We start from the raw sequence: 27,562 nt of genomic DNA, 5'->3' as shown, positions 1-27,562 counted from the left end.
ACATGGAGACTTGTGGGCTGAGGCCCTTGCGAAGCCTGCGAAAAGCTGGCGACGCCTTTGGAGAAGGGGTGGTCTGTTCCATGCAGTCTTCATAATCAAGTGCTGAAGAGGTAACTTGAGTAGGGGGAGTTCGTGGTGTCTCATCTTGAACTGGAGTGTCTTGTTGTTGGCGCTCGGCCCATAAGTCATCTTGAGCAATTGGCGTCAATGGACGACCAATGCTAATAAGTCCACTACTCGTTGGAGCAGGCGATGATACCGACTGGAGCTCGAGCTGAGGAAGGACTTCATCATCATGCACATTGTCTTCATGACCAATGTGTTCAGCTGTAGTGGGGTCAACAACTAGAACTTATTCACTCCCTGGAGCCTCTGTGGAAGCCGGCTCATGGATCACAAGGTGTCATTCTTGGTTGGTTGAAGCAGGAAGAGCAACTAAGATAGGTTCAACTATGAGGGGCTCTGGTGCAACAACACGCTCTTTCTTTGAAGACTTTGAAGCCTTTGTCTTCAATCTCTTCTTGGAGGGAGCATCATCAGAGGTGTTCTTGAGCTTCCTCTTCCTGGCTCCGACCTCAGCTTGCCGTGTTTTCTTCATTTCTGAAGTTGCTGAGGGGACCTTTGGCTTTGAGCCTGTCATGCTGGCAGGGAAGGCAAGGCTTGGTCGATCCTGCCGTTGAGCTTCAGGTTGGGCTTCAGCAGCCTTCTTCTTTTGCGTGGCAGGCATCATGGGGTCGATGCCAGGACGCCTAAGAGCCTTTCGTTTCTCAGCTTCATTATGCGCTTGAACACATTTCTGCGCATAATACTTCTTGCACTCGCATGAGCCTTTGGCTTCTTCACGCTTCTTGTGGAATTCAGCCTTGAGATCATGCAACATGTTCTTGAAGATTTGCACATCAGCCACACTGAGCTTGGCCATGTGTTTCTTGAAATGCGCCTTCTCATGATCAATCTTGTTCTTGAGCTCGATGGTTTTCTGAGCTAAGGCCAATTCATTTGCAATAGCTCCATGAAAAGTGACGCTGATGTCCATTGGCAACTGCAAGTCATCAATACTGATGATTTGGTCATCGAACCATTCATCGATGAAGTTGTTCAGAATGTCAACATCAAAGAGGAGCAGATCATTGAAGATCTCCGCCTCTTGCTTGCTCTTGATCAGCATCTCTAGAGCTTCATCACCAAGATCTTCATCGATGGTGTCTTCCTCGTTGCGCAGAATGACAGCAGGAGTCATGTCATGCCCAGAAATCTTCTTGGGCTTCTTGATCTTCTTGGAGACACGAGACAAGTCTTCGGACTGCACACTGGGTTCAGGAGGTGTAGCCTTCAAGGGCTTCACAGGAGAAGCGGTTGGTGCAAGAAAGGGCTTTGAAGCTTTTGTCTTCTTATTCTTCTGCCTCGGTGGTGCTGGCGCATCTTCAGAGTCTGCATCATCAGCAGATTGATCCACCGTGGCCCTCTAAGAAGCAATGTGAGAGAGGAGCCTATCGAAGCTAGTGAATGGGCCGATGACATTGGCATTGGCTTCGCGAGTGCCATCCTGTCTTGGAGCAGAAGGACTGGGATTGAAGTTGAGTCCAAGCTCCTTTCTGTTCTTGGCAGCTGACTCGTTAGCAAACTGATAGTTGCGCTTGAAGAGATTGTCTTCACCACACCATAGCAAAGACGATGGGTCGGCATTTTCAGGCTGCGGTCCTCTGACCATGCAAGGATAGAAACCTTGAGCAATAGCTTCAGGCTTCGACTTAGGTTGCAGATTTCTATAGATAATATCGCCCCACGGGTGCTTAATAGCGTTCTTCTCAGCATATTCAGCAGTGACAAAGTTGTACTTGAACCACTGTTCTGCCCAATATCTTCAGATCCATTGAATCCAGGTCTTGTGCTGATTGTAGTTCTCCTCAGGATCTGTCTTGTATAGTTCATACAGATCTGGAGGCAGATCTAGAGCAGTATTTCCACGGTGCTGTCTGCTTTAGAACAGTGAAAGGCTTCCGTCTACTGGTCAGACATGAACTGGCTTCAGGGGAGTGAATGTGATGGTGTAAGAACTCTGCAAATGAATGCACACTATGAGAACCAAGGGATTCTCCCACGTACATGTACCTGTGACAGCATTAGAGATGCGAGGGAAGGGAAGAGGCCATATGCATCCTCAAAAGATTTTGAAGATAAATCAGTTTGAAGATATTGACCTCATAGAGCAAAGACATTCACTTATTTGAAGAGAGTAGGTTCCAGATTTGTACGAATCCAGGAATAAGTACAAGTGAGGAATCTAACTAGTTATGAAGCATTAGTGAATATACTTTGCAAGATATGAGATTCGGAAAGAGACAGATCCATATTTGGAAGAGTATAAACCACTTTGGGTTGAAGTGGATGGATTTTACATATCAAAAAGACTGTAAAAAGTGAGATTTATTTACCCAAAACGAACTGCTAGGCGAGGCGGAAGGGAGGCCGAGCAGTTCCAATCTCCCGCGCACTAACTCAACGGCGGAAGACACCTACTGCGGCATCGGAGAAGACGAGGTCCGCGGCCAGCGTGAGGACGATGTCGGAGAGGTTGCGACAGTTAAGCACTTCATCTCCGGCGTCGATGCTAGCTAGCGGTGGCAATAGGGTTTGAGCGAGGTGGCGAGGTGGAAGAAGAGATAATGATCGCGCGAGATGGGTATTTATAAGAACTACAAAAAAAGACACATCCGTGACATTTTGGGCCGAACGATTGTTTTTGTCATACTTATGACACTTCTATGACGATAATTGTGACAAAACCCGGTATCATCATAGATGTGGTGGGGTCCTACTTATATTACAAAAAAACATGACAGAAAATGGGCTTTTCGTCCTGGGCGGGCCGGAGACGCAGCTGCATGATATCCTTTGGGCCATCCATAACGGAAAAAACCATGGTAGAAGCTAGGTCGAGGAAAATATTGGGGAGTTCCCGGTAACCGTGGGTGGTCGAGGGCCGAGCGATGCGCGTTTCTCTTCTACGTACGCGCGTGTGTGTGAGGCATTGCACTTTTACTGAACTCGAGCGAGGCGTTGGGCTCTAACTGAACCCGAGCGATTGCACTACAGGCTAGGCGTTACTGAACCCGAGCGATCGATCAATCCCTTGCTGTTAACTGAAGCCGAGTGATTCCTTCGCTACTGCTACTAACTGAAGCCGATCGAACACTGCTGCCTCCTTCACTTGATGAACAATGAGCGTTGTTGGGGGATTGGATGAACATTTCCCGGTGGGGGGTTGGATGAACAGGACCCTGTGGTAGTAGAGGCCGTTGCCGCTGGATGAACAGTACCCCGATCGATCGAGCCGGTGGATGAACAAGACCCCGTTGAGGGCTGGATGAACATGACCTCATGGAGGGCTGGTTGAACAGTAGACGGTGGAGGGCTGGATGAATAGTAGCCTGTGGAGGGGTGGTTGAACAGGACCTCGTGGAGAGGGCTGGTTGAACAGTAGCCGGTGGAGGAGCGCGCGGTGGAGGCTGGATGAATAGGAGCCCGTGGATGAACAGTCACAGGTGGAGGCTGGAGGAGGTCGACGGTGGATGAACAATAGCCCGTGGAGGCTGGAGGAGGTCGACAGTGGAGATGAATAGTAGCCCGTGGAGTCTCGTTTTGCGGTATGCCACACCCCTCCCAATGAACAGGACCCCCGTTTCAACCGTAGCACTCCAACACAAGTCTGTTTCCTCCGTTTTGCGGTACGCCACACCCCTCCCGATCAAGAGGACCCCGTTTCCACCGTAGGAGGTCCATTTCCTATGTTTTGTGTTACGCCAGACCCCTCCCGATGAACAGGATCCCATTTCGAAAGTGGCTGGTCGAACACAAGGCCGTTTCCTCCGTTCTGTGGTACGCCAGGCCTCGTTTATGTTCCATCCAAGCCGGTTGGCTCCCGATGAACATGACGACGCATTCCGTTTCGACCCAGTCGGTTGCCTCCCCATGAACACGACGATGGTGCAACTTCTCCGTTCCAACCCAGCCATGTACACGAGCCCTGGCCGTACGTATGCGCGACTAGGCGTTCGAGACCCCACCCCTATGGACGTACGTGGCTGTATTTTCTTTATTTCACCCTGGCCACTATATGTACGTGTACATGCTGCGTGCGCGCCTCTACTACGACACGTGTGCGCCTCTACTACGACACGTGCACGCCTCTACATCGACCAGTATGTACGTACACATTCGCGACCAGAATGACAATGCTACGTACGCTTCGATCAGGTGGGTCCCGACTGTCAGACACTTCCTTGAGTGCAAAGATGTAGCTGGTGGGTCCCGGCAGTTAGGGGGGACGTTTTTACGTGAAATACGATGGCCCATCCGGTGGGTCCTACTGTCAGGTGGAGGAATAATTATTTTCGGCGTAATAAGGAGGCACTTCCTTGCCGCGGCCCGTCGACCCAGCTGTCAGCCTCTCCACGTATAGTACTCTTCCGATGGGAGTCGTTCGTTGACCACATTGACCACGCCGCACCGAGAGCACCAAGGCGGTGGACGACCGCGAGGCCTAGGAAGGGGACGACGCGGAGCCGGGGAAGACGCGGAAGTGGATGCCCACGCGGAGAGGAGTACGAGGGTTCACTGGTTCGGCTCCGGTGTGAGGTTGCCGTCACCGCGGGGTCTGGCCAGCGATGGGAGTAGTAGGGGCGGTGAGGCCTCCACGACAGCACAGCCGGCCACGGGAGGCAGGAGCAGGCGGCACGACTCGTGCTGCTTTGGGCGGCTGGAGCAAGAAGACCAAAGGTTGAAGAAGCACGATGGCCGTTGGATAGACATCGTACGGTCACTGGAGCTAGAATCGTTCATATTGACTAAGTTGAAAAAGCCCTCCATCCCCATCAACTTAGTAGGCCCACATGTCAGCCTCCCACTATGATGGGTCCCAGCTAGCAGGGGGAGTATTCATTTTTTCTCCGTAATAAGGAGGCACTTCCTTCCGTGCGAAGATATAGCTGGTGGGTTCGACTGGTCAGCGGGGGGAACGTTTTTTCGTGAAATACAGAGGCCCTTCTGGTGGGTCCCAGATATTAGGTGGAGGAATCATTATTTTGTGCATAATAAGGAGGCATTTCCTTGTTGCGGCTATGGACCCAGCTGTCCGCCTCTCCACGTAAAGTCCATGTATGATGGATGTCGTTCGTTGACCACGTTGACCACGGCGCGCTGAGAGCACTCGGGCGGTGGACGACGGCGAGGCCTAGGAAGGGAGCGACATGGAGCCGGGGAAGACACGGCACTGGCTGCCCACGCGGTGGGGAGTATGAGGGTTGACTGGTTCGGCTGTCGTCGCTGGAAAATAACAGGAGGTGTGGGTGAGTAGAGGGATAGCCAAGCCAGGGATGTGAGTATGGTGGGGCCGTGAGGCCTGCCCGGCAGCAAAGCCAGCCACGGGAGGCGGAAGCAGGCGGTTCCGCCGGCGCTGGTTTGGGCGGCTGGAGCAGGAAGATCAGAGACTGAAGAAGCAAAATTGCCGTTAGATTGACATCTAACGGTCTGACGCTGGTAGAGTCGATTGTTTACTAAGTTTCTTTTTTTGAGAAACCTTGTGTACGCATGAACTTAGTAGGGCCACAAGTCAGCCTCCAAATCTGTGGCAGATAACATAGAGCCCATTTGCTATTTCTTTAATAATTTGCAGCCCATTTGCTAATTCTTAAGTAATTTATTACAACCCATTTTCTGCCCAGGACCACGGTCAAAAAATTCAACCTTATTTTGCATATTTCGGTGGAGTCCGAACTGTTGAAATCCTGAAATGATAAACATTTCTTTAAGAACTTATTGATTTGCCAAAAAATTTGTTTTGTTTTTGTAAGCAAACAAGATGTGGGACAATTGAGTTGGTTTAAGGGAAAACCAGTGGTAAAAAAGTCAGCGCTGGGAGGGAAAACAACAACAAAAATAAGGATGTAAATATGAAAAGGGAACTCTATTTATTTTCAATATAATGATATGTGTATATGAACTAGTAAAACTATATGTAGAGATTAGAAAATGGAAGTAGGACATGGCGTTTCAAGAGGAAAATAGAATTGGGTTGTGTGTTTGATTCAGTACAAAAACTGCCTGCGGATGTTGTAAGACAAAATATAACTAATGCTCGGGGCCAGAGGCCAGTAGATACTTGTTGGATCTTTGTGCCTCGTTGTCGTCATGGGCTAGGCCTGTTAAAAACAAAACCAAGCTTGGGCAGTCTATAGCCTAGTTGAAACTTGCTCGACCTGAAAAAACAATATACCTGCTCAATAAATGAGAGAATTCTGCAAGTACACACTGATAACTGGGATGCAGCAGGTATATTGTTTTTTCATCGTGATAATAAGTTCATGCACTTGTTTCGAAAAATTTGGAGAACTGGGAATTCAAACGACAGGTGCTTATGCTACCCATCAAATAAAAATCAGGTGCCTAAAAATTCGTTTTGAAACAAATGATTCAGTTGTATATCCACGTCGACCCTCAGCATGATGGTTGGAAGCAAATGCCAAGTTCATACCGAAAGATCGTTAACAGCAATACCAACTTGCGGACGACAAGGTAGTACTAGTACCAATACCAAACTAGCTTATAATCTTTTTAGTCCTGGCCCTAGTGTTCGTCTGGTTGAAAATCTTGCAGAGGACCAGCTCCCGCTCCTTCTCTTGCTCTAGGTCCCCAAGGTGGTACTGGTGCATCACCCAGTTGGTCCTCTGCTGGTCAAAGTTCTTTTTTTGCGGGAATGGTCAAAGTTCTTGTTGGTGTGCAGCACCAGAACCTTTTTGCTTCCCGTCTGCTGGCCATTGACCATCACCGGCAAAGTATTGCCGGTCTTGTGCCACATCGCGCACATGCAGCACTCCGACTGTATCTTGCGACACGTCCACGTGCCCCTTTTGAACACCTTGGAATTGCGCTGGAAGAAATGCTTGCTTAGGCCACTCAGTGTGATACCTACAGTATTGTCGAATACAGGTTTTAGTGTATGTAGTTGGCATTTTCATTACATGTTTGGCATGTTGCAGTCACTTGTTTCACTTTTTATTAATTGTCAAATTGTAATTGCTTCACTAGGTCTGCGTTTAAAAAGAAAAATAGAGCTATAAACAAAGGAATATGTTTGTGCAAGTAGACGGCCGATCGGTGTCTTACCTGGAAGTTTCTCAGGCTGGGTGTATCATATGTTGTGCTCGGTGTCGATGGTTGGTATGAACAAATCGATGAGAGGGTGAAATCTCGTGTTGTTAGCACTCACTTTGGCCTCAAGGTGCTCGATCAGCTCCTGATCCGTGGGATCGAACTTGACGCCAGCCGGCAGCACCGGCCAATCCTTCTTGGAGTTGCATCGGTTAATTCCAGTTATATGGTACTCAATGTATGATATATCGACTATTTTAAGTGAATGATGAAATATTTCGACAGATAAGTGGTAGTACTCCAAATCTGAAGTCCACAATACCCGAACACACCGCTGGGATTCTTGTGTCACCTCACTCGCAGTGTGTTGTCACATCAATTCAATGTGAAGACATGACGAATAATTTGACTGATGTATACTAGTACTGCTATTGTACTACTTACTAGTCGTATTTAGTGTCACATTTTAACCATAGGTTTAACTAACAAAATGTCAATGCATGTCACCGAAAGTTATTCCATTGGAAACTATGTTCAAATACGAATAAAAGGATATAATTTTTGTGACATGCATTAACATTTAGTTAGTGAAATTTATGGTCAAAATTTGACACAAATTACGAAGGGGACCAGTAAACTAGGAGGGAGGTAGTAGTACGTGTAGCGCAATATACGGTATAGAGGACTAGTACAAATTTAGAAATGGGGTAAGAAGTTACAAGGTTGTGCGACAGACTTTGTAGGCTACATGAGTAATACAAAATATAATTCCCATTAGACAACACTATTCTGATCACGGCATCAGAATAATATTCTGATCACTACCAGAACTTCCTGAGTTACACGCCTGAACTTCTCTCTGTAGGAACCCGACCTTCCTACTATCTTCGCAATCGTGTCTTCTCACATGAATTATTCTGGTTAGTCGTGTTCTATATGATGTAGGTCTAATCTTGAAGCAGGTTTTAGCAACTAAATGCCCGTTTTAAATAGGAATCTTGCTGGCTGGCGGATTTTGCTCTCGGGTCGTGATGAACTCACGTTTTTTGCAATTTTACTGCCTGAGTGGTTCGACCTAAACTTCCCCCTGTGCTAGATTGAACTTCCGCCAACATTATCCAAAAGGGGCTTGCTATATAACATTGAAAATCTATGGACACGAGTATCATGGCCCAAGTTAATTTTTTGGCAAAATGTAAGCGGTTTAAGATCAGTTTTGAAAACCGCTTTTTCTTCATACAAAAAATGTGAATCATATTTTCGATCACATTTCTGACCCGTTTATCGGAATGAGGTAAATAATATGGCGTCGGAAAGCTGCTACAAAACCGCTCCTTCCACATGTTGAAAGTTTTCCCTAATTCCATATGGTTAAAGAGTAATTTGGAAAACCGTAAATTTTCACAAACCCAACAGCCGAGTTTGTATTTTTGATGTCATTTCTAAATGGCTAGTCCAATTGACGCAAATGATATGACGTTGGAAAGCTTATAAAAATGCGCTACTTTCTCATGTTGAAAGTTTTTCCTAATTTTGAAGGGTTTAAGAGTAATTTAGAAAACGGTACAAGTTCCACCGAGTTGGTATTTTTGAGCTAATTTTTTAACCGTACGTCCGAATGCAGCAAATGATCTAGCGTTGCAAAGCTTGAGGGAATGCGATACTTTTTGGTATATATTGTTTCTCCCAATTTATTACTTTTTTAAGTCAATTTTGAAAATGGCTAAAAACATATTTTCATCATAATTTTTACAAATTTTATCAGAATGGAGCAAATAATATACAGTTCAAAAGATACGGAAAATGCAAAACTTTTTCATGTTGATGGTTTTCTCTAATTCCTAGCCATTTTCAAGTAATTTCGAAAACGGCGAGATCATTCGTTCTGCCTTCATCGCGAACCAGATTCTTCGAAAATGCACCGCGTGAAGAACTTGAACTTCTCGGCATGTCTACTTGAACTTCACTCTGTTTTTCACGGGCTTTTTTTGCCCGTAGCTCTCCATCCACTCACCGGAATTGAGCAAGTGATATACCGGTGGAAAGCTGCTGCAAACACACAACTTTCCTGTGTTGATCAATTTTTTCATACTCGCGATGGTTTTAAAAGTTTTTCATCTGAAATTCATTCAGTGTAGTACTCGAACTTCCTGTCGTTTTCACGTTGAACTTTTGTGACGTATTTTTGTTTGTAATTTTCTCATCAATTCGTTAGTGTTACACAAATGATATTCCCTTTTGTACAAACCTCTCTCACAATATATTTTTTAACTATCTCCGACTGAGGACTTGAACTTACACAAAAGATATTCTTGTAGTTTTGAAGTAAATTAGAGAATGACGAGATAATGATTTCTGTCTTCATCAAGAATGGAAATGCACTGTGTGAAGTAGTTGAACTTCTCGGGCATGTCCGTTTGAACTTCACTCTATTTTTGACGTGCTGGTTTTTGCCCGTAACTCCCAAACCACCTACCGGAATTGAGCAAATGATATACCAATGGAAAGCTGCTGAAAACACACAACTTTCCTGTGTTGATCAGTTTTTCATACTCGCTACGGTTCAAAATATTTTTTTAATGCGTAAAAATGTGTTTTTAACTGTATACATAAAACTTTTAAACCATTCATCGGAATATAACATATAATATACCATTGGAAAGCTTATGAATAGCAGCAAGTTTTTCATGTGGACAGACATTACAAATTTTTATCATTTGAGAGCAGTTTTAAAAATGGCAAAAACAACGTAGTTTTTTGCCTGTTTTTTACATATAGTTGAAGGTCGGACGTCACGCACTAGAGATCTTGAACTTCACCGGGAGGAGCACGTGAACTTCTTGCAACAAACCTTTTAAGATTTTTGTTTTCTATTCTTATATTGTTATCTGAAACGCATTCCGTGTAGTACTTGAACTTCCCGTTGTTTTCACCTCGAACTTCTGTCACGTATTTTTGTTCAACCTCTCTCACAATAATTTTTGAACTTTCTCGGGCTGAGCACTTGAACTTCTAGCAACAAACTGTTAGCCTTTGTCTTTTCATCCTTTTTTCTTCATACAAATACACACTTTGTAGTACGTCAACTTTTGGCAGTCATCAATATGAACTTCTCTAGGTTATGTGAAAATATCTGAGTTTTTATAGACATTGAATCGCTCTACCTTTCTTATTTGAACTTCATTGTGTATTCTTAGAAATGTGAAAATTGGAGATTTTTTTGAAACTTCGAACTTCTTCGTTATTTCGAATTGAACTTATTGGTTTTTCTCTTTAGTAACTAGAAAATCCAAGTTTGTAAAACTAAATAAGAAACTGCTCTATCTTTTCTAATTGAGTTTATTGGTCTTATTCTTTAGTAACCAGAAAAATCCAACTTTGTAAAAATAAATAAGAAACTACTATGTTTTTTTCTAATTGAACTTCTTCGTTTTATTCATTAGTAACGAGAAAACTTGAGTTTTTATATACATCGAACTGCCTAGTTTTTAAAAATTGAACTTCTTGGTTTTAATCTTTAGTATTGGGGGAATCTGAGTTTTTTACATACAGCAAATAGCTTCATTTTTTTATTTTGGACTTCTTGGTGTTATTCATTAGTAACGGGAAAATTCCTATTTATACAAACAAAAAGTTTGTTATTTTAATGTGAGTTTCTTTGTTTTATTATTTAGAAATAGGAAAATGTGTTGTAACGCCCGGATAATTAAGCTACAGTGATTCCCCGCTAATGATGCCACGTCACCACGGTTACTGTGGTAAACTCTCGATAGTTCAGAACCGAAACAAGTTCAAAATTCAAATAAAAGAAAACAATAAAAGTTTTCAAAAATTAAAACAAAAATGTTCGGTGGTTGCCAAATATTACAAAGATAATTATGGTGTAAGGTTCACCATTTTATAAAATGCCTAAGTGTTTATAAATAAATAAAAACAGAAAAGATAAAAAAAACAGAAAACAAACAAAAAAATATAAAAGGACCCCCCCCCCACTGGGCCAGACGGCCCAGCCGGCCAGGCCACCACCGGCCCAACTGGGCAAAGGCCCAGCTGGCCACCCCCCCCCCCCTTAACCCACACCCCCGAAACCCTAACCCCACCCCGTCGCCCCACTCACCCCCCCACTCCCCACCTCTCCTCTCGCCCCCACTCCCCCCCCCCGATCCAATCGGGATCGGGCCCGAACCCATCGCCGCCTCCCCGACGCATCACCGGCGCCGCCCCGTCCGTCGCTCGCCGTCGTCCTCACCCCCTCCCCCTTTCCTGGACCGGAAGGGGCCCCCCTTCCGTCGCCGCCACGCCAACCCCCGCCGTCGCCGCCTGGAACGCCGCTTCGCCGCCCGCCTCCTCATCTCCGCCCCTGGCCTCCTCCTCCTCCTGCTGCCTCAGGCCGCCGTCGTTCGCCACCGCGTGCGCGCCCGCTACCACTGCCCATGTCCGCCTCCCTCCCCCCCCCCCCCCCCGCTCGCCGCTGCTGCCCGTTGTGGGCTCGGCCGTGCGCTTGCGCCAGTCGCAGCCGCTGCCGCCCTTCCCCGTGGCAGCCCCGTCTTCTGCCACGGCTCCGTCGCGCCGCCTAGTCCGCTCCCCGGCCGACTCCCCATGGCCCGTGCCTCGCCGTGCCTCGTCTCCGCTCGCCGTGGCCCCGACTGGCTACGACCAGTTCGGGCGCCCCGCAGCGCCCCAGCGCTCGTGCCCGCAATGGCCATGGGCCTATGACAGCCGGGCCCCGCGGCCCCAAAACGTTTACAAAAAAATATAAATGTTAAAAACAAAGAAAAATAATAATTAAATAAATAGAATTAATAATTAATTAATTAAAGAATTAATTAACTTAACTAAACTTGGGTTAATTAAACCAAACAATTAATTAAACTAATTAATCATAATTAGATTAACCAAATAACTAATTAAACTAACAGCTGTTAGTTAATTAAATAGTCAATGACAGTGGGGCCCACCCCCTAATTAATCATGTTTAGGTTAATTAAAATTGATTAATCAAATATGACACTGACAGGTGGGACCCATGCGTCAGGTTGACCTGGTCAACTGCTGACGTCATGCTGACGTCATGATGACGTCAGCAGACACTATTCTGGATAATGTTGATTAAATTAAATAAATAAATCCTAAAAATGATTTAAATCTTTTAAAATTTATATAAACTAAACCGTAGCTCGGATGGAAAAGCTTTGTACATGAAAGTTGCTCAGAACGACGAGACGAATCCGGATACGCAACCCGTTCGTCCGCCACACCCCTCTAACCTATCGAACTCGCAACTTTCCCCCTCCGGCTCCTCTGTCCGAAAACGCGAAACACCGGGGATACTTTCCCGGATGTTATCCCCCTTCACCGGTATCACCTACTACCGCGTTAGGGCACCTCTAACGCCGTAACTTGTCTTTTCATGCATCACTATGCATATGCTTGCATTATATTTATTGTTTCTTCCCCCTCTTCTCTCTCTAGACACCGAGACCGACGCCGCTGCTACCCCGTACGACTACGGAGTTGACGACCCCTCTCTCTTGCCAGAGCAACCAGGCAAGCCCCCCCTTTGATCACCAGATATCGCCTACTCTTCTCTATACTGCTTGCATTAGAGTAGTGTAGCATGTTACTGCTTCCCGTTAATCCTATACTGATGCATAGCCTGTCCTTGCTACTACTGTTGTTACCTTTACCTGCAATCCCAATGCTTAGTATAGGATGCTAGTATTTTCATCAGTGGCCCTACATCCTTGTCCGTCTGCCATGCTATACTATCGGGCCGTGATCACTCGGGAGTTGATCACGGGTATATACTATATGCTTTATACATGATACATGTGGTGACTAAAGACGGGTCGGCTTGTGGAGCACCCGCGAGTGATTCACGGATTGGGGGCTGAAAGGACCTTTGTCCCAACGGCCCTCTGTGTGAATCTTTGAGGCGGAGCGACAGGGCAGGTTCCGACCACCTAGGAGAGAGGTGGGCCTGGCCCTGGTCGGCGTTCGCGGATACTTAACACGCTTAACGAGATCTGGGTATTTGATCTGAGCCTGGCCATTTGGTCTATACGCACTAACCATCTACGCGGGAGTAGTTATGGGTATCCCGGCATCGTGGTATCAGCCGAAGCCTTCTTGACGTCAGCGACGGAGCGGCGCGCGCTGGATTGGACTGGAACGCCACTAGGCTAGGTCTGCTTCTGGCCGCCCACGCAACGTGCAGGTGTGCTAAGGGCGATGGGCCCAGACCCCTGGGCGCTTAGGTTTAGACCGGCGTGCTGACCTCTCTGTTGGTCTAGGTGGGGCTGCGACGTGTTGATCTTCCGAGGCCGGGCATGACCCAGGAAAGTGTGTCCGGCCAAAGGGGATCGAGCGTGTTGGGGTATGTGGTGCACCCCTGCAGGGAAGTTAATCTATTCGAATAGCCGTGATCTTCGGTAACAGGACGATTTGGAGTTGTACCTTGACCTTATGACAACTAGAACCGGATACTTAATAAAACACACCCTTCCAAGTGCCAGATACAACCGGTGGTCGCTCTCTCACAGGGCGACGAGGGGAGGATCATCGGTTAGGATTATGCTATGCGATGCTACTTGGAGGACTTCAGTCTACTCTCTTCTACATGCTGCAAGACGGAGGCTGCCAGAAGCGTAGTCTTCGATAGGACTAGCTATCCCCCTCTTATTCCAGCATTCTGCAGTCCAGTCCACATATGATACCCTTACTCCATTTGATACCCATGCATATGTAGTGTAGCTTCTTGCTTGCGAGTACTTTGGATGAGTACTCACGGTTGCTTTCTCCTTCTTTTCCCTCTATCCCTTCTACCTGGTTGTCGCAACCAGATGTTGGAGCCCAGGAGCCAGACGCCACCGTCGACGACGACCCCTACACCGGAGGTGACTACTACTACGTGATGCCCGCTGACGACGACCAGGAGTAGTTAGGAGGATCCCAGGCAGGAGGCCTGCGCCTCTTTCGATCTGTATCCCAGTTTGTGCTAGCCTTCTTAAGGCAACCTTGTTTAACTTATGTCTGTACTCAGATATTGTTGTTTCCGCTGACTCGTCTATGATCGAGCTCTTGTATTCGAGCCCTCGAGGCCCCTGGCTTGTAATATGATGCTTGTATGACTTATTTTAATTGTAGAGTTGTGTTGTGATATCTTCCCGTGAGTCCTTGATCTTGATCGTACACATTTGCGTGCATGATTAGTGTACGGTCAAATCGGGGGCGTCACAAGTTGGTATCAGAGCCGACTGCCTGTAGGAATCCCCCTTCCGCGCTCCTTGGCCGAAGTCGAGTCTAGACATTGTATAAACTTTTACTAACTTGGCTGTGTACCTTATGGGCCCACGTCGCCATCGGGTGGTACTAGGATCTTTTACTCCTCGACCTTTACTCTGGGACTCTGAACTCCCTTCTACTCGGGTTAAACGAATTTACTAACTCTGACACTAGGATCCCGTTACGACATTCACCCCAAAGTTGGATAAGCCCTAGTTATTCTTTAGAAATGTATTTGAACATTATCCACATTGTCATTTGACTCCAGTGAAAACATCTGTGTTTTCAGATGGAACCCACGAGGCAGGTCGTGCGCCACACGACGGCCATTGGTGCCTCAGGATCACCTGCTGTGTTGGCTGAGATGATGACCTATCTGGGTTATCGTTGGCACCCTGAGTACACCATCTATGAGGAGTACCAGGACTTCAACCAGGAGCAGTACCGTGCCATCGTCCACCTCTACTCTCGGGAGTATGACTCCACTACCATGCTGCACACTGCTCATGGTGTTGGAGTGACTATCGATATGGCGGTCCACGATGCTGCTTATGCTGCTCTGACACGTCTTCGTGGAGAGTATCAGGAGTTGGACACCTCCCCCTTCAGGCACATTGCTATCGCATCCGATGTTGGTGCGGAGGGTTACTACACTGCTGCCTACTCCACTATCACCCGAGAGCCCTTCTACCATCAGAACCTGGTTCTGCATGCTGATGGGCTGGATCGAGCTAACCGAGCTCTTCGCCACGAGTTGTACACCACTCGTCAGAACCTCTACCGTGCTCTGACGATGTTGCACCCCTTCGTCGGATCTGGGGAGCTGTCGCGTTCTGCTATCTACCCAGCCAGGACCGTGATGCCCCAGGGCGTCGGCTGGCCAGATGTGGGAGGCTACTCTCCTGCATTGGGCCCTCTTCTGCCACTTGAGCGTCAGGCTCTGCACCAGAGTACCCGCGGACCCCAGGTTGCCGACGTGGTGTACCCGATGCCACACTACCAGCTTTCAGGCTACAGCTACCTCCGCAGTACCGCGTGGGACTGATGTAGACTTGCTTGCTAGTGTTAGATGCATTCGCCGCGAGCCTGCGTGCCGCCTATGATGTCTTAGTCTATGTACTGAACACTGTGTAACGAACTCTATGCATGATCTCTTTTGTAAGATATGCCGACTACTATGTGGTATCTATCGTGCTGCTTTCGTTGTGCATGTTTCATCATGAATGATTCTTGTTTTTACAATTCCTCAATGCTGAACTACCCCTGTTAAATATTAGCAGGATGGTTAGACCAGGTGGTCGTGGTCGTGGTGGCAACGCCCCACCACCGCCTGAGTACATGGCTGGTATGATCCAACAGCTTGAGATGAATCGCCAGTTCATGGAGAATATGATGGCTCAGTTTCCTCGCCCCAATATGAACCAGCAGCCAACCCCAGTAACTCTGCAGGATTTCATGCGCCTGAACCCAACTGTGTACCGCAGCTCAACTCAGCCTCTGGATGCTGATGACTGGCTCCGTGACATCACCTATGAGATGGAGTCTGCTGATGTAGCCCCTGCCAGCTATGTCACCTTTGCTTCCTTCTTCCTGAAAGGTCCCGCAGCTCAATGGTGGGACAGCCACAGGCGTACACTGCCAGCTGGAACAATCATCACCTGGCCAGACTTCCAAGCTGCCTTCCGTGCTCGCTTCATTCCTCAGGGAGTTATGGACTGGAAGAAGCGTGAGTTCCGCAACCTCACCCAAGGCAACAAGACTGTGGAAGCTTATCAGCGGGAGTTTCTGGACTTGTCCCGCTATGCTGAAGAGGACATTGCAACTGATGCACGCAGACAGGAGAAGTTCCGGGATGGCCTTCAAGCTGACATCAAACTCGCACTTCTAGTGCATGATTTTGCTGATTTCGCCACTCTGGTGAACAAAGCCATCAATGTCGAAACTGGTCTGCAGGAATACCAGAGCTCTCACAGGCGCAACCGTGACACGGGCTCATCTTCGGGCCCGTCCTCGCAGAAGCGCAAGATATGGATTCCCAATAGCTTGTACCAGCCGGATGCACCTACCCCAAGGCAGACCTACGCTGCACCTCGTCTGCCTACTCCTCCGACTAGGCGGCCAAGACTCCCAGCTCCACCACCACAAGCTCCTGTTCCCACTCCCAATAATGGATTGTGCTTCAGGTGTGGACAACCAGGGCATCGTGCTAGGGAATGCAACCAGAACCCGAATCAACTGGCCCTTCCAGCAACTGGCCGTGGAAGCAACCAGCCCCGCAGCAACAATGCCAAGTCTTATGGTCGTGTTCATGCCAACCACGTTGATCTGAGCGAAGCTCAAGACCAGCCTGCTACTGTGATGGGTACCCTCCTCGTAAATTCAGTACCAGCATCCGTTTTATTTGATACAGGTGCATCGCATTCATTCATGTCAGAAGGTTTTGCATGCTTGCACGACATTAAATGTGAGAACATGGATGCTTCACTATTAGTACACACCCCTGCGGGCCAATGTCGAACCTCCATGATTTGCAACGACGTCCCTGTAGAAATCGAAGGACTGGAATTCCTTGTCTCTCCCATCGTACTGAAGTCCTGTAGCATTGATCTCATTCTGGGAATGAATTGGTTAAAAGCGCATACTGCTTCTATAGTTTGCGCCACTAAGGTCGTCCATTTGCTACACCCTTCTGATGAAATAATAGCTTATCAAGCTCATCTAGTTCAGAACGCCGAGGCATGACTTTATGCCTTGAACGCGTTGAACGCTGCACCACTCGAGGGCATTGAAAACGTTCCCGTCGTTCGTGAATTCCAAGATGTATTCCCTGAAGAACTTCCAGGGATTCCCCCTGCTAGAGCTGTCGAATTCATCATCGACTTGAAACCCGGCACTACCCCTATAGCTAAGCGACCCTACAAGATGCCGCCGCATGAACTCCTTGAGCTTAAGGAGGAAATCGACAAATCTCTTGTCAAAGGTTTCATTCGCCCAAGTTGCTCTCCTTGGGGAGCACCTTCTCTCTTTGTTAGGAAGAAGGATGGAACAAACCGATTGGTCCAAGACTACCGTCCTATAAACCAAGCTACCATTCAGAATAAATACCCTCTTCCTCGGATCAATGATCTTTATGATCAACTGGCTGGTTCATCAGTGTTCTCCAAACTCGACTTGAGGTTGGGTTACCACCAGATCCGTGTTCGTGAAGAGGACATCCCAAAAACCGCCTTCGTGACTCGGTATGGATCATATGAGTACACAGTCATGTCATTCGGCTTAACGAATGCTCCCGCCACCTTCTCTCGTCTGATGAATTATATATTCATGGATTACCTCGACAAGTTCGTCGTGGTTTATCTGGACGATATCCTTGTATTTTCCAAGAACGAGGAAGAACATGCTGGACATCTGCGTCTTGTGCTAGAGAAGCTTCGAGAACATCAACTGTATGCTAAGTATTCCAAGTGTGAATTCTGGCTACCCAAAGTAACCTATCTTGGGCATGTCATCTCCAAGGATGGTATTGCCGTCAACCCTGAATGAGTTCAAGCTATTCTCGATTGGACTCCTCCGAAGAACGTCAAGCAAGTCCGAAGTTTTCTCGGTCTCGCCAGCTACTGCCGTCGATTCGTCGAGAACTTCTCCAAGATTGCCAGGCCCCTGACTAATCTGTTGCATAAGGGTGTCAAGTTTGACTGGACAGACAAGTGTCAGGAAAGTTTCCAGGCGCTCAAAGACAAGTTGACTTCTGCCCCCGTGCTTGCACCACCTGATACTAAGAAGGACTTCGTCATTTACTGCGACGCTTCCCGCCAAGGATTAGGCTGTGTCCTAATGCAGGAGCGCAGAGTGATTGCTTATGCCTCTCGTCAATTGCGCCCTCACGAAGAAAACTACCCGGTTCACGACCTCGAGCTTGCTGCTGTCATTCATGCACTGAAGCAGTGGCGACATTACCTTCTCGGTAATCGTTGCGAGATCTTCACCGACCATCAAAGTCTGAAGTATCTGTTTACTCAGCCAGATTTGAATCTACGTCAGCAAAGATGGATGGAGACTGTTGCAGACTTTGACGTGGATATATCATATACCCCCGGCAAGGCTAATGTAATGGCTGATGCCCTGAGCCGCAAGTCTTACTGCAACCACCTCCAGGTCCACAAAGTTCAGCCCTCGCTTACCGAAGAATTTAGAAGGCTGAACCTCCATATTGTTCCCCCGGGATCACTCGCTCCCCCTCCCGAAGGTTTCCCCAAACAGAACCTCCATGTTGTTCCCAAGGGTTCTCTCAATACCCTGGTTGCGAAACCAGATCTTGTGGACACCATCAAATGGATACAGAAATGTGACGATGAAGTCCTCAAGATTAAGCGCGACCTCAAAAGGGGAAAGCCCTCATTCTTCACGATCGCCGACGATGGCGCCTTGTATTTCAAAGGCCGCTTAGTGGTACCATGTTCGAAGAAAAACCTAGATAAGACTAAAAGGGTTATGCAAGAAGCTCATGATACGCCTCTGTCCATCCATCCTGGTAGTACAAAGATGTATCAGGATATTCGTCAAAGATTCTGGTGGTCTAATATGAAGCAGGACATTGCTCGTTATGTTGCTGAGTGTGACATTTGTCGCCGAATCAAAGCAGAGCATCAAAGGCCTGCTGGGACTCTGCAACCTATCTCTATTCCTGAATGGAAATGGGACCATGTTGAAATGGACTTCGTCACTGGATTTCCCAAATCGCAGAAAGGTAATGATGCTATTCTTGTCGTCATTGACCGGCTTTCCAAAGTTGCCCATTTTCTGGCGGTCAAAGAGACAATCACTGCTAGTCAGCTTGCTACTCTCTACATGACCAGAATTGTTTCACTTCACGGTATTCCACTGGTTATCAGTTCAGACCGTGGCAGTTTATTCACTTCAAGGTTTTGGGCGAGTTTCCAAGAAGCTATGGGGACTCATCTGTCGTTCAGTACTGCGTTCCATCCTCAATCGCAAGGGCAAGTTGAACGTGTCAACCAAGTTCTCGAAGACATGCTTCGAGCTTGTGTAATCTCATTCGGCAAGAAATGGGAGGAATCTCTTCCATATGCCGAGTTCTCTTATAATAATAGCTATCAAGCTAGTCTGAAGATGTCCCCCTTCGAAGTGCTATATGGACGAAAGTGTCGAACCCCTCTGAACTGGTCAGAAACTGGGGAACGCCCATTCTTCGGTCCGGATATTATCCAACAGGCCGAAGAACAAGTTCGCATTATTCGCGAGAATCTCAAGACTGCTCAGTCACGTCAGAAAAGTCAGTATGACCGTCATCACCAAGACATGGTCTATCAACCTGGCGAAAAGGCTTATCTTCGAGTTACACCAATGAAGGGTGCTCACCGCTTCGGGATCAAGGGCAAGCTAGCTCCTCGCTATATCGGTCCCTTCACTATTCTCGAAAGGCGTGGAAAGGTGGCATATCAACTGGAGCTTCCACCGAACCTTTCTCAGGTTCACGATGTGTTCCACGTGTCACAACTCCGACGCTGCTTCAAGGACCCAATCCGAGCAGTGGATCATGAAGTGCTCGAATTGCAGCAGGACCTCTCCTATAAAGAGCATTCGGTCCGCATTCTCGACCAAGCTGAACGCCGCACACGTCAGAAGGCGATCAAGTTCCTCAAGGTCCAGTGGTCGAATCACTCTGAAGACGAAGCCACCTGGGAACGCGAGGATCGCCTGCGTGATGAATACCCCGCACTGTTTCCTTCTACCTCCTAAAATCTCGGGACGAGATTTCTTGTAGTGGAGGAGTTTTGTAACGCCCGGATAATTAAGCTACAGTGATTCCCCGCTAATGATGCCACGTCACCACGGTTACTGTGGTAAACTCTCGATAGTTCAGAACCGAAACAAGTTCAAAATTCAAATAAAAGAAAACAATAAAAGTTTTCAAAAATTAAAACAAAAATGTTCGGTGGTTGCCAAATATTACAAAGATAATTATGGTGTAAGGTTCACCATTTTATAAAATGCCTAAGTGTTTATAAATAAATAAAAACAGAAAAGATAAAAAAACAGAAAACAAACAAAAAAATATAAAAGGACCCCCCCCCACTGGGCCAGACGGCCCAGCCGGCCAGGCCACCACCGGCCCAACTGGGCAAAGGCCCAGCCGGCCACCCCCCCCCCCTTAACCCACACCCCCGAAACCCTAACCCCACCCCGTCGCCCCACTCACCCCCCCACTCCCCACCTCTCCTCTCGCCCCCACTCCCCCCCCGATCCAATCGGGATCGGGCCCGAACCCATCGCCGCCTCCCCGACGCATCACCGGCGCCGCCCCGTCCGTCGCTCGCCGTCGTCCTCACCCCCTCCCCCTTTCCTGGACCGGAAGGGGCCCCCCTTCCGTCGCCGCCACGCCAACCCCCGCCGTCGCCGCCTGGAACGCCGCTTCGCCGCCCGCCTCCTCATCTCCGCCCCTGGCCTCCTCCTCCTCCTGCTGCCTCAGGCCGCCGTCGTTCGCCACCGCGTGCGCGCCCGCTACCACTGCCCATGTCCGCCTCCCTCCCCCCCCGGCTCGCCGCTGCTGCCCGTTGTGGGCTCGGCCGTGCGCTTGCGCCAGTCGCAGCCGCTGCCGCCCTTCCCCGTGGCAGCCCCGTCTTCTGCCACGGCTCCGTCGCGCCGCCTAGTCCGCTCCCCGGCCGACTCCCCATGGCCCGTGCCTCGCCGTGCCTCGTCTCCGCTCGCCGTGGCCCCGACTGGCTACGACCAGTTCGGGCGCCCCGCAGCGCCCCAGCGCTCGTGCCCGCAATGGCCATGGGCCTATGACAGCCGGGCCCCGCGGCCCCAAAACGTTTACAAAAAAAATATAAATGTTAAAAACAAAGAAAAATAATAATTAAATAAATAGAATTAATAATTAATTAATTAAAGAATTAATTAACTTAACTAAACTTGGGTTAATTAAACCAAACAATTAATTAAACTAATTAATCATAATTAGATTAACCAAATAACTAATTAAACTAACAGCTGTTAGTTAATTAAATAGTCAATGACAGTGGGGCCCACCCCCTAATTAATCATGTTTAGGTTAATTAAAATTGATTAATCAAATATGACACTGACAGGTGGGACCCATGCGTCAGGTTGACCTGGTCAACTGCTGACGTCATGCTGACGTCATGATGACGTCAGCAGACACTATTCTGGATAATGTTGATTAAATTAAATAAATAAATCCTAAAAATGATTTAAATCTTTTAAAATTTATATAAACTAAACCGTAGCTCGGATGGAAAAGCTTTGTACATGAAAGTTGCTCAGAACGACGAGACGAATCCGGATACGCAACCCGTTCGTCCGCCACACCCCTCTAACCTATCGAACTCGCAACTTTCCCCCTCCGGCTCCTCTGTCCGAAAACGCGAAACACCGGGGATACTTTCCCGGATGTTATCCCCCTTCACCGGTATCACCTACTACCGCGTTAGGGCACCTCTAACGCCGTAACTTGTCTTTTCATGCATCACTATGCATATGCTTGCATTATATTTATTGTTTCTTCCCCCTCTTCTCTCTCTAGACACCGAGACCGACGCCGCTGCTACCCCGTACGACTACGGAGTTGACGACCCCTCTCTCTTGCCAGAGCAACCAGGCAAGCCCCCCCTTTGATCACCAGATATCGCCTACTCTTCTCTATACTGCTTGCATTAGAGTAGTGTAGCATGTTACTGCTTCCCGTTAATCCTATACTGATGCATAGCCTGTCCTTGCTACTACTGTTGTTACCTTTACCTGCAATCCCAATGCTTAGTATAGGATGCTAGTATTTTCATCAGTGGCCCTACATCCTTGTCCGTCTGCCATGCTATACTATCGGGCCGTGATCACTCGGGAGTTGATCACGGGTATATACTATATGCTTTATACATGATACATGTGGTGACTAAAGACGGGTCGGCTTGTGGAGCACCCGCGAGTGATTCACGGATTGGGGGCTGAAAGGACCTTTGTCCCAACGGCCCTCTGTGTGAATCTTTGAGGCGGAGCGACAGGGCAGGTTCCGACCACCTAGGAGAGAGGTGGGCCTGGCCCTGGTCGGCGTTCGCGGATACTTAACACGCTTAACGAGATCTGGGTATTTGATCTGAGTCTGGCCATTTGGTCTATACGCACTAACCATCTACGCGGGAGTAGTTATGGGTATCCCGGCGTCGTGGTATCAGCCGAAGCCTTCTTGACGTCAGCGACGGAGCGGCGCGCGCTGGATTGGACTGGAACGCCACTAGGCTAGGTCTGCTTCTGGCCGCCCACGCAACGTGCAGGTGTGCTAAGGGCGATGGGCCCAGACCCCTGGGCGCTTAGGTTTAGACCGGCGTGCTGACCTCTCTGTTGGTCTAGGTGGGGCTGCGACGTGTTGATCTTCCGAGGCCGGGCATGACCCAGGAAAGTGTGTCCGGCCAAAGGGGATCGAGCGTGTTGGGGTATGTGGTGCACCCCTGCAGGGAAGTTAATCTATTCGAATAGCCGTGATCTTCGGTAACAGGACGATTTGGAGTTGTACCTTGACCTTATGACAACTAGAACCGGATACTTAATAAAACACACCCTTCCAAGTGCCAGATACAACCGGTGGTCGCTCTCTCACAGGGCGACGAGGGGAGGATCATCGGTTAGGATTATGCTATGCGATGCTACTTGGAGGACTTCAGTCTACTCTCTTCTACATGCTGCAAGACGGAGGCTGCCAGAAGCGTAGTCTTCGATAGGACTAGCTATCCCCCTCTTATTCCAGCATTCTGCAGTCCAGTCCACATATGATACCCTTACTCCATTTGATACCCATGCATATGTAGTGTAGCTTCTTGCTTGCGAGTACTTTGGATGAGTACTCACGGTTGCTTTCTCCTTCTTTTCCCTCTATCCCTTCTACCTGGTTGTCGCAACCAGATGTTGGAGCCCAGGAGCCAGACGCCACCGTCGACGACGACCCCTACACCGGAGGTGCCTACTACTACGTGATGCCCGCTGACGACGACCAGGAGTAGTTAGGAGGATCCCAGGCAGGAGGCCTGCGCCTCTTTCGATCTGTATCCCAGTTTGTGCTAGCCTTCTTAAGGCAACCTTGTTTAACTTATGTCTGTACTCAGATATTGTTGTTTCCGCTGACTCGTCTATGATCGAGCTCTTGTATTCGAGCCCTCGAGGCCCCTGGCTTGTAATATGATGCTTGTATGACTTATTTTAATTGTAGAGTTGTGTTGTGATATCTTCCCGTGAGTCCTTGATCTTGATCGTACACATTTGCGTGCATGATTAGTGTACGGTCAAATCGGGGGCGTCACATGTGTATTTTTTTAAGATTGAACTACTTCGTTATTTTAGTTTGAATTTCTTGGTATTACTTACAGAAACAGAAAAGGTGAATTATTTATTAAGATCGAACTACTCTATTAGTTTAATTCGAACTTCTTAGTTCTTTTCAAAAATGCGTAAAATGCATACCCCTTTCATTAATTTTTCCTTTCTCCTTTGATGACAAAGAGAACATTCTTTTTCTTGTTAGTGTTTTGAAGTGACTTTTCTAGACTTAAATTTTGTTTTGCGCTCTTTTCAAATTTGTTTGTCACTTGAAGTTCTAGAAAATCACAACTCTCCGATGTTTCACCTTGCATGTTTAAATTTATTTGAACTTGCTGAGATAATACACTTGACCTTCTCGAACACAATATTTTGACCTTCGCAAAAGATAAATTAAAGCTAAAATTTTGACTGACCGAGCATGTACAATTTTCTCCATGTTTTCAAGAATAGCCAAAGCTACATCATTGGATCTGGGTTCCAGAGCAAATTCTTTTCAGAAAAGAAAAAAATACAAAATAACAAGCGAGATCTAGCTGAAGGAATCAGTGTTGAGGTGGAACGATGGAACTACATTCAACCAAGGAACATCTGAATTATAGAACGATGATGAAGACCACCTGAAGAAAAAATCGGTAGTCGCATATCTAATTTTCTTTAGACGTGACCATAGCATTGGGACTATCATATTTATATGCAATATGGTTTTGAGGCTAAGGGAGGCCATCTCAAAGAATACAAAGGACGTGAGATTGCATACCCATGTTAATTTGCACCCCAAAAACAGCACAAAGATCACACACCCCTTGTTCCTGAACTCTAACAATCTTCGTGCACCTTATGTGACCTTCTCCCTGCCTCTGTGGTGACCTTCTTCCTCCATTCACGAGGGTAGCGGCACCAGGCATGGTTCGTCATCCTCCCTGGTCTGCACACATAGACCTGCCTCTGTGTTGAACTTTTTCATAAGAGTAGCTCAATCGAGGAAACTTACGATGACTTGAACTTCTGAAGAATACACAAGAAATGCAGAAGATTCAATGGGGGCAAGGTGATGCACATAACACACTTGACCTTCTAGAACACAACATTTTGCATATTTAAATTATTTGAACTTGCTGAGATACACTTAACACACTTGACCTTCTCGAACACAATATTTTGACCTTCACAAAAAAAGTTAAAGCAAATTTTTAGCATAGTAGTACAAGACAAACAGAGCATCCTATGCATATATTTTTTGAGATGGCAAAATACGTGTAGGGGTTCATCAGCGCGTTGTGCAGTGGGCATCGGTCGGTGGTAGTAGCATAAAGCATCGTATGCTTTCAGATCGATGTTCTTGAGTTGGTTTCAAAGAGGAGCTGCGACTTTCTGCTGCACTGTAGATTCAAACAGACAAGCATGTCCCCTCCTAACGAATGAATGGAACGAGTGAGATGAGTGAGTCTGAATATGCATGAATATATAAAGGCCATGTTTTTTATTTGGAATCTCTGCTACAGCTGAGAATATAGACAAAAAAAGGAGAACAAGAGTGGATCTTGTTCGAAACTGTACCAACTCCAAACGGGTATATTCATCCAATGATGGAAACTGTACCGGACCAATCAAAGAAACCAAGGAAACTATACCAACTGTAGGAAATACATGCAATGTTATATATACATCTAAACTTATCTGGGTGCATTGGAGCTTCATGCACATTCTTTTTTAGCACATGATTTAAACTTATTCATACCTAGATAATAAGATTCATGTAGCAGTATGTTTGGTATAAAAGTATCTCCTCGATCGATTAGTAAGCCAATGAATTATCAAGTTCAAGTATTTTAAAGGATGCAGTGTATACTGAGATCATAAGCTTCATACAACAGTCTGTCTCGAAAATTATCTAACCAGGTATGAAGACGCAAAGAAATGAGAAACAAGGGAGAGAAAACTCCCTGAATGTAGTCACAAATCTTTTATTTAACCATTTTTCAATATAGGCAGCATAATTGATGAAAATTCTGCAGAGCATCGTACTGCATATGCATTTTTGGTAAGTACAAACAAAAGTGTGGAATCAATAATTCATAGGAGGAGCCACCTTTTTCCGTCACCCAAGTCTGTAGATGTTTTCAGCATCCACGACCCTGGGTCAGCCAGAAGTTTTTTTGTGCTCCCCTACATACACACAACAATCAACATCTTCCACACGAACTCTGTAACCAATAGGTTGCAATTCAAATAGAACCTGAACTTACCACTCAGATAAATGCCCCAAATTCATATGACCTTTCCACTCAGGATTATTCTCCCATGTCTTCAAAACAAAAATCCCAAAGAACTTGAACTACACACAAGGAAGAATCTATACTAAAAATAGAAGAAACAAATTCCAGAGAACTTGAACTACCATACTAATTATTATGCTAAGAAGATGCGAACAAAACTAGAGTAGTGTTCTAGTAGCAGTCACATGAACGTTAGGAAGTGCAGCATGCTGTAAGATACGGTCTAAACAAGTTCCAGAAGGAACAAACAAGTTTTAGAAGGAAGTTGAGCTGCAGATACAGAACCAAACTGAAGATGGAGGGGGTAGTGATGAAGAAGAGCTTGGTGCGCAGTGGGGCGAGTCACGGTGGCGCACAGATACGTCTTGGCAGCGACACAGAGGCCCTAGGGGAAGCAGCGGCCAGGGCGTCAGGAATGTATTGAGCAGGGAAAAATGAAGAGGCATGCCAGCATCATAATCAGTTTTCAAACAACAACAAAAATTCAATGCTCGGTGACTCATGTACTCCACGCCGGCGAGCTCGAACGGCCGTCAGAACTTGAAGGTGGCCGAAAGCTGCAGCAAGGATCCAGGGAGGAGGCAGGGATGCATGTCAATTTCATGAAGGGGGCAGCTATGTGCTGCAGCCGCTGCGTGGGAGAAGGCCGGAGTGGCAGTTGCCGTCTCCCTGCCTGACGATGGCCGCAGCCGCATCTGGCTTCAGGTATAGGGGGCGGCGGCATGAGGGGTTGCCGAGGTGGCGGCGGGCGAGGTTGATGGGGGCGGCGTCACGAGGGGTTACCGGGGGCGGCGGTGGTCTGAGTTGCAGGGGGCGGCGGCGGGTGGGGTTGCAGGGGTGGGGGGAGAGGTCGGGGCTGTTGTTCCGGAGGTGGTCGGGGGTGGAGCGCGGCGTCGGAGGTGGTCAGGGCAAAGGGAGGAGGCAGAGGTGGTCGGGGGTGGAGCGCGGCGTCGGAGGTGGTCAGGGCAAAGGGAGGAGGCAGAGGTGCGGTGGTGCTATCCCGATCCAGGTGGCGGGGTGGAGTTGTGGGAGGTTAGGGATAAGATGCGAGTGGTGGGGCTAGTTTAATTTTCTTTTTTAACTGCATACCGTTTCGCGAACACGACATCGCGCCATATTCTAATCCTGGAATTAGAATAGTGTTGTGCTATATATGTGTGACGTTCGGATAATTAGGCTACAGTAATCCTTCATTAACGATGTCGCGTCACCTCTGTCACTATAGTTAATCTCGGGTTAGTTTAAAAACGGATTCAAAATTCAAATTCAAACTCAAGTCAAATTAGTAAAGTTTTCAAATGTCAAAACTAAAAAGTACAAAAAATGACAACTAATACAAGGGTAATTATGATGCAACAAACACATTTTTATAAAATGGCTAAATGGTTTAAAATGATTTAAACAGAAAAGAAAGAAAATATAAAAAGAGAAACAGAAAACAAAAAAAGAAAGAGAAAGCCCCCCTCCCTGGGCCGTGGCCCAACTGGGCCAATCCACCTAGC

General features: G+C 47.3%; 1 long non-coding RNA gene across 3 annotated transcripts; it reads right to left on the bottom strand.

Moving 5' to 3' along the window:
- Positions 1 to 24,352: 24,352 nt before the first annotated feature.
- On the bottom strand, positions 24,353 to 27,098 carry LOC125551624 (uncharacterized). Of its 3 annotated transcripts, none has more exons than XR_015600856.1 (3): positions 26,031 to 27,098; positions 25,039 to 25,950; positions 24,353 to 24,947 (listed from the first exon to the last, which is right to left on the bottom strand). It is a non-coding gene; the product is annotated as an uncharacterized LOC125551624 (long non-coding RNA). The 3 variants fall into 3 exon arrangements; XR_007302952.2 differs by having other exon boundaries at positions 24,353 to 25,195; positions 25,874 to 25,950; XR_007302953.2 differs by having other exon boundaries at positions 24,353 to 25,950.
- Between the last annotated feature and the right edge of the window lie 464 nt (positions 27,099 to 27,562).

Source organism: Triticum urartu, chromosome 4A (genome assembly GCF_056163025.1).
Source record: "Triticum urartu cultivar PI428250 chromosome 4A, HENAU_Tu73, whole genome shotgun sequence".
Lineage (NCBI taxonomy): Eukaryota > Viridiplantae > Streptophyta > Magnoliopsida > Poales > Poaceae > Triticum > Triticum urartu.
Note: the sequence above shows the minus strand (reverse complement) of the source record. Positions and strands in the feature narration are given on the sequence as shown.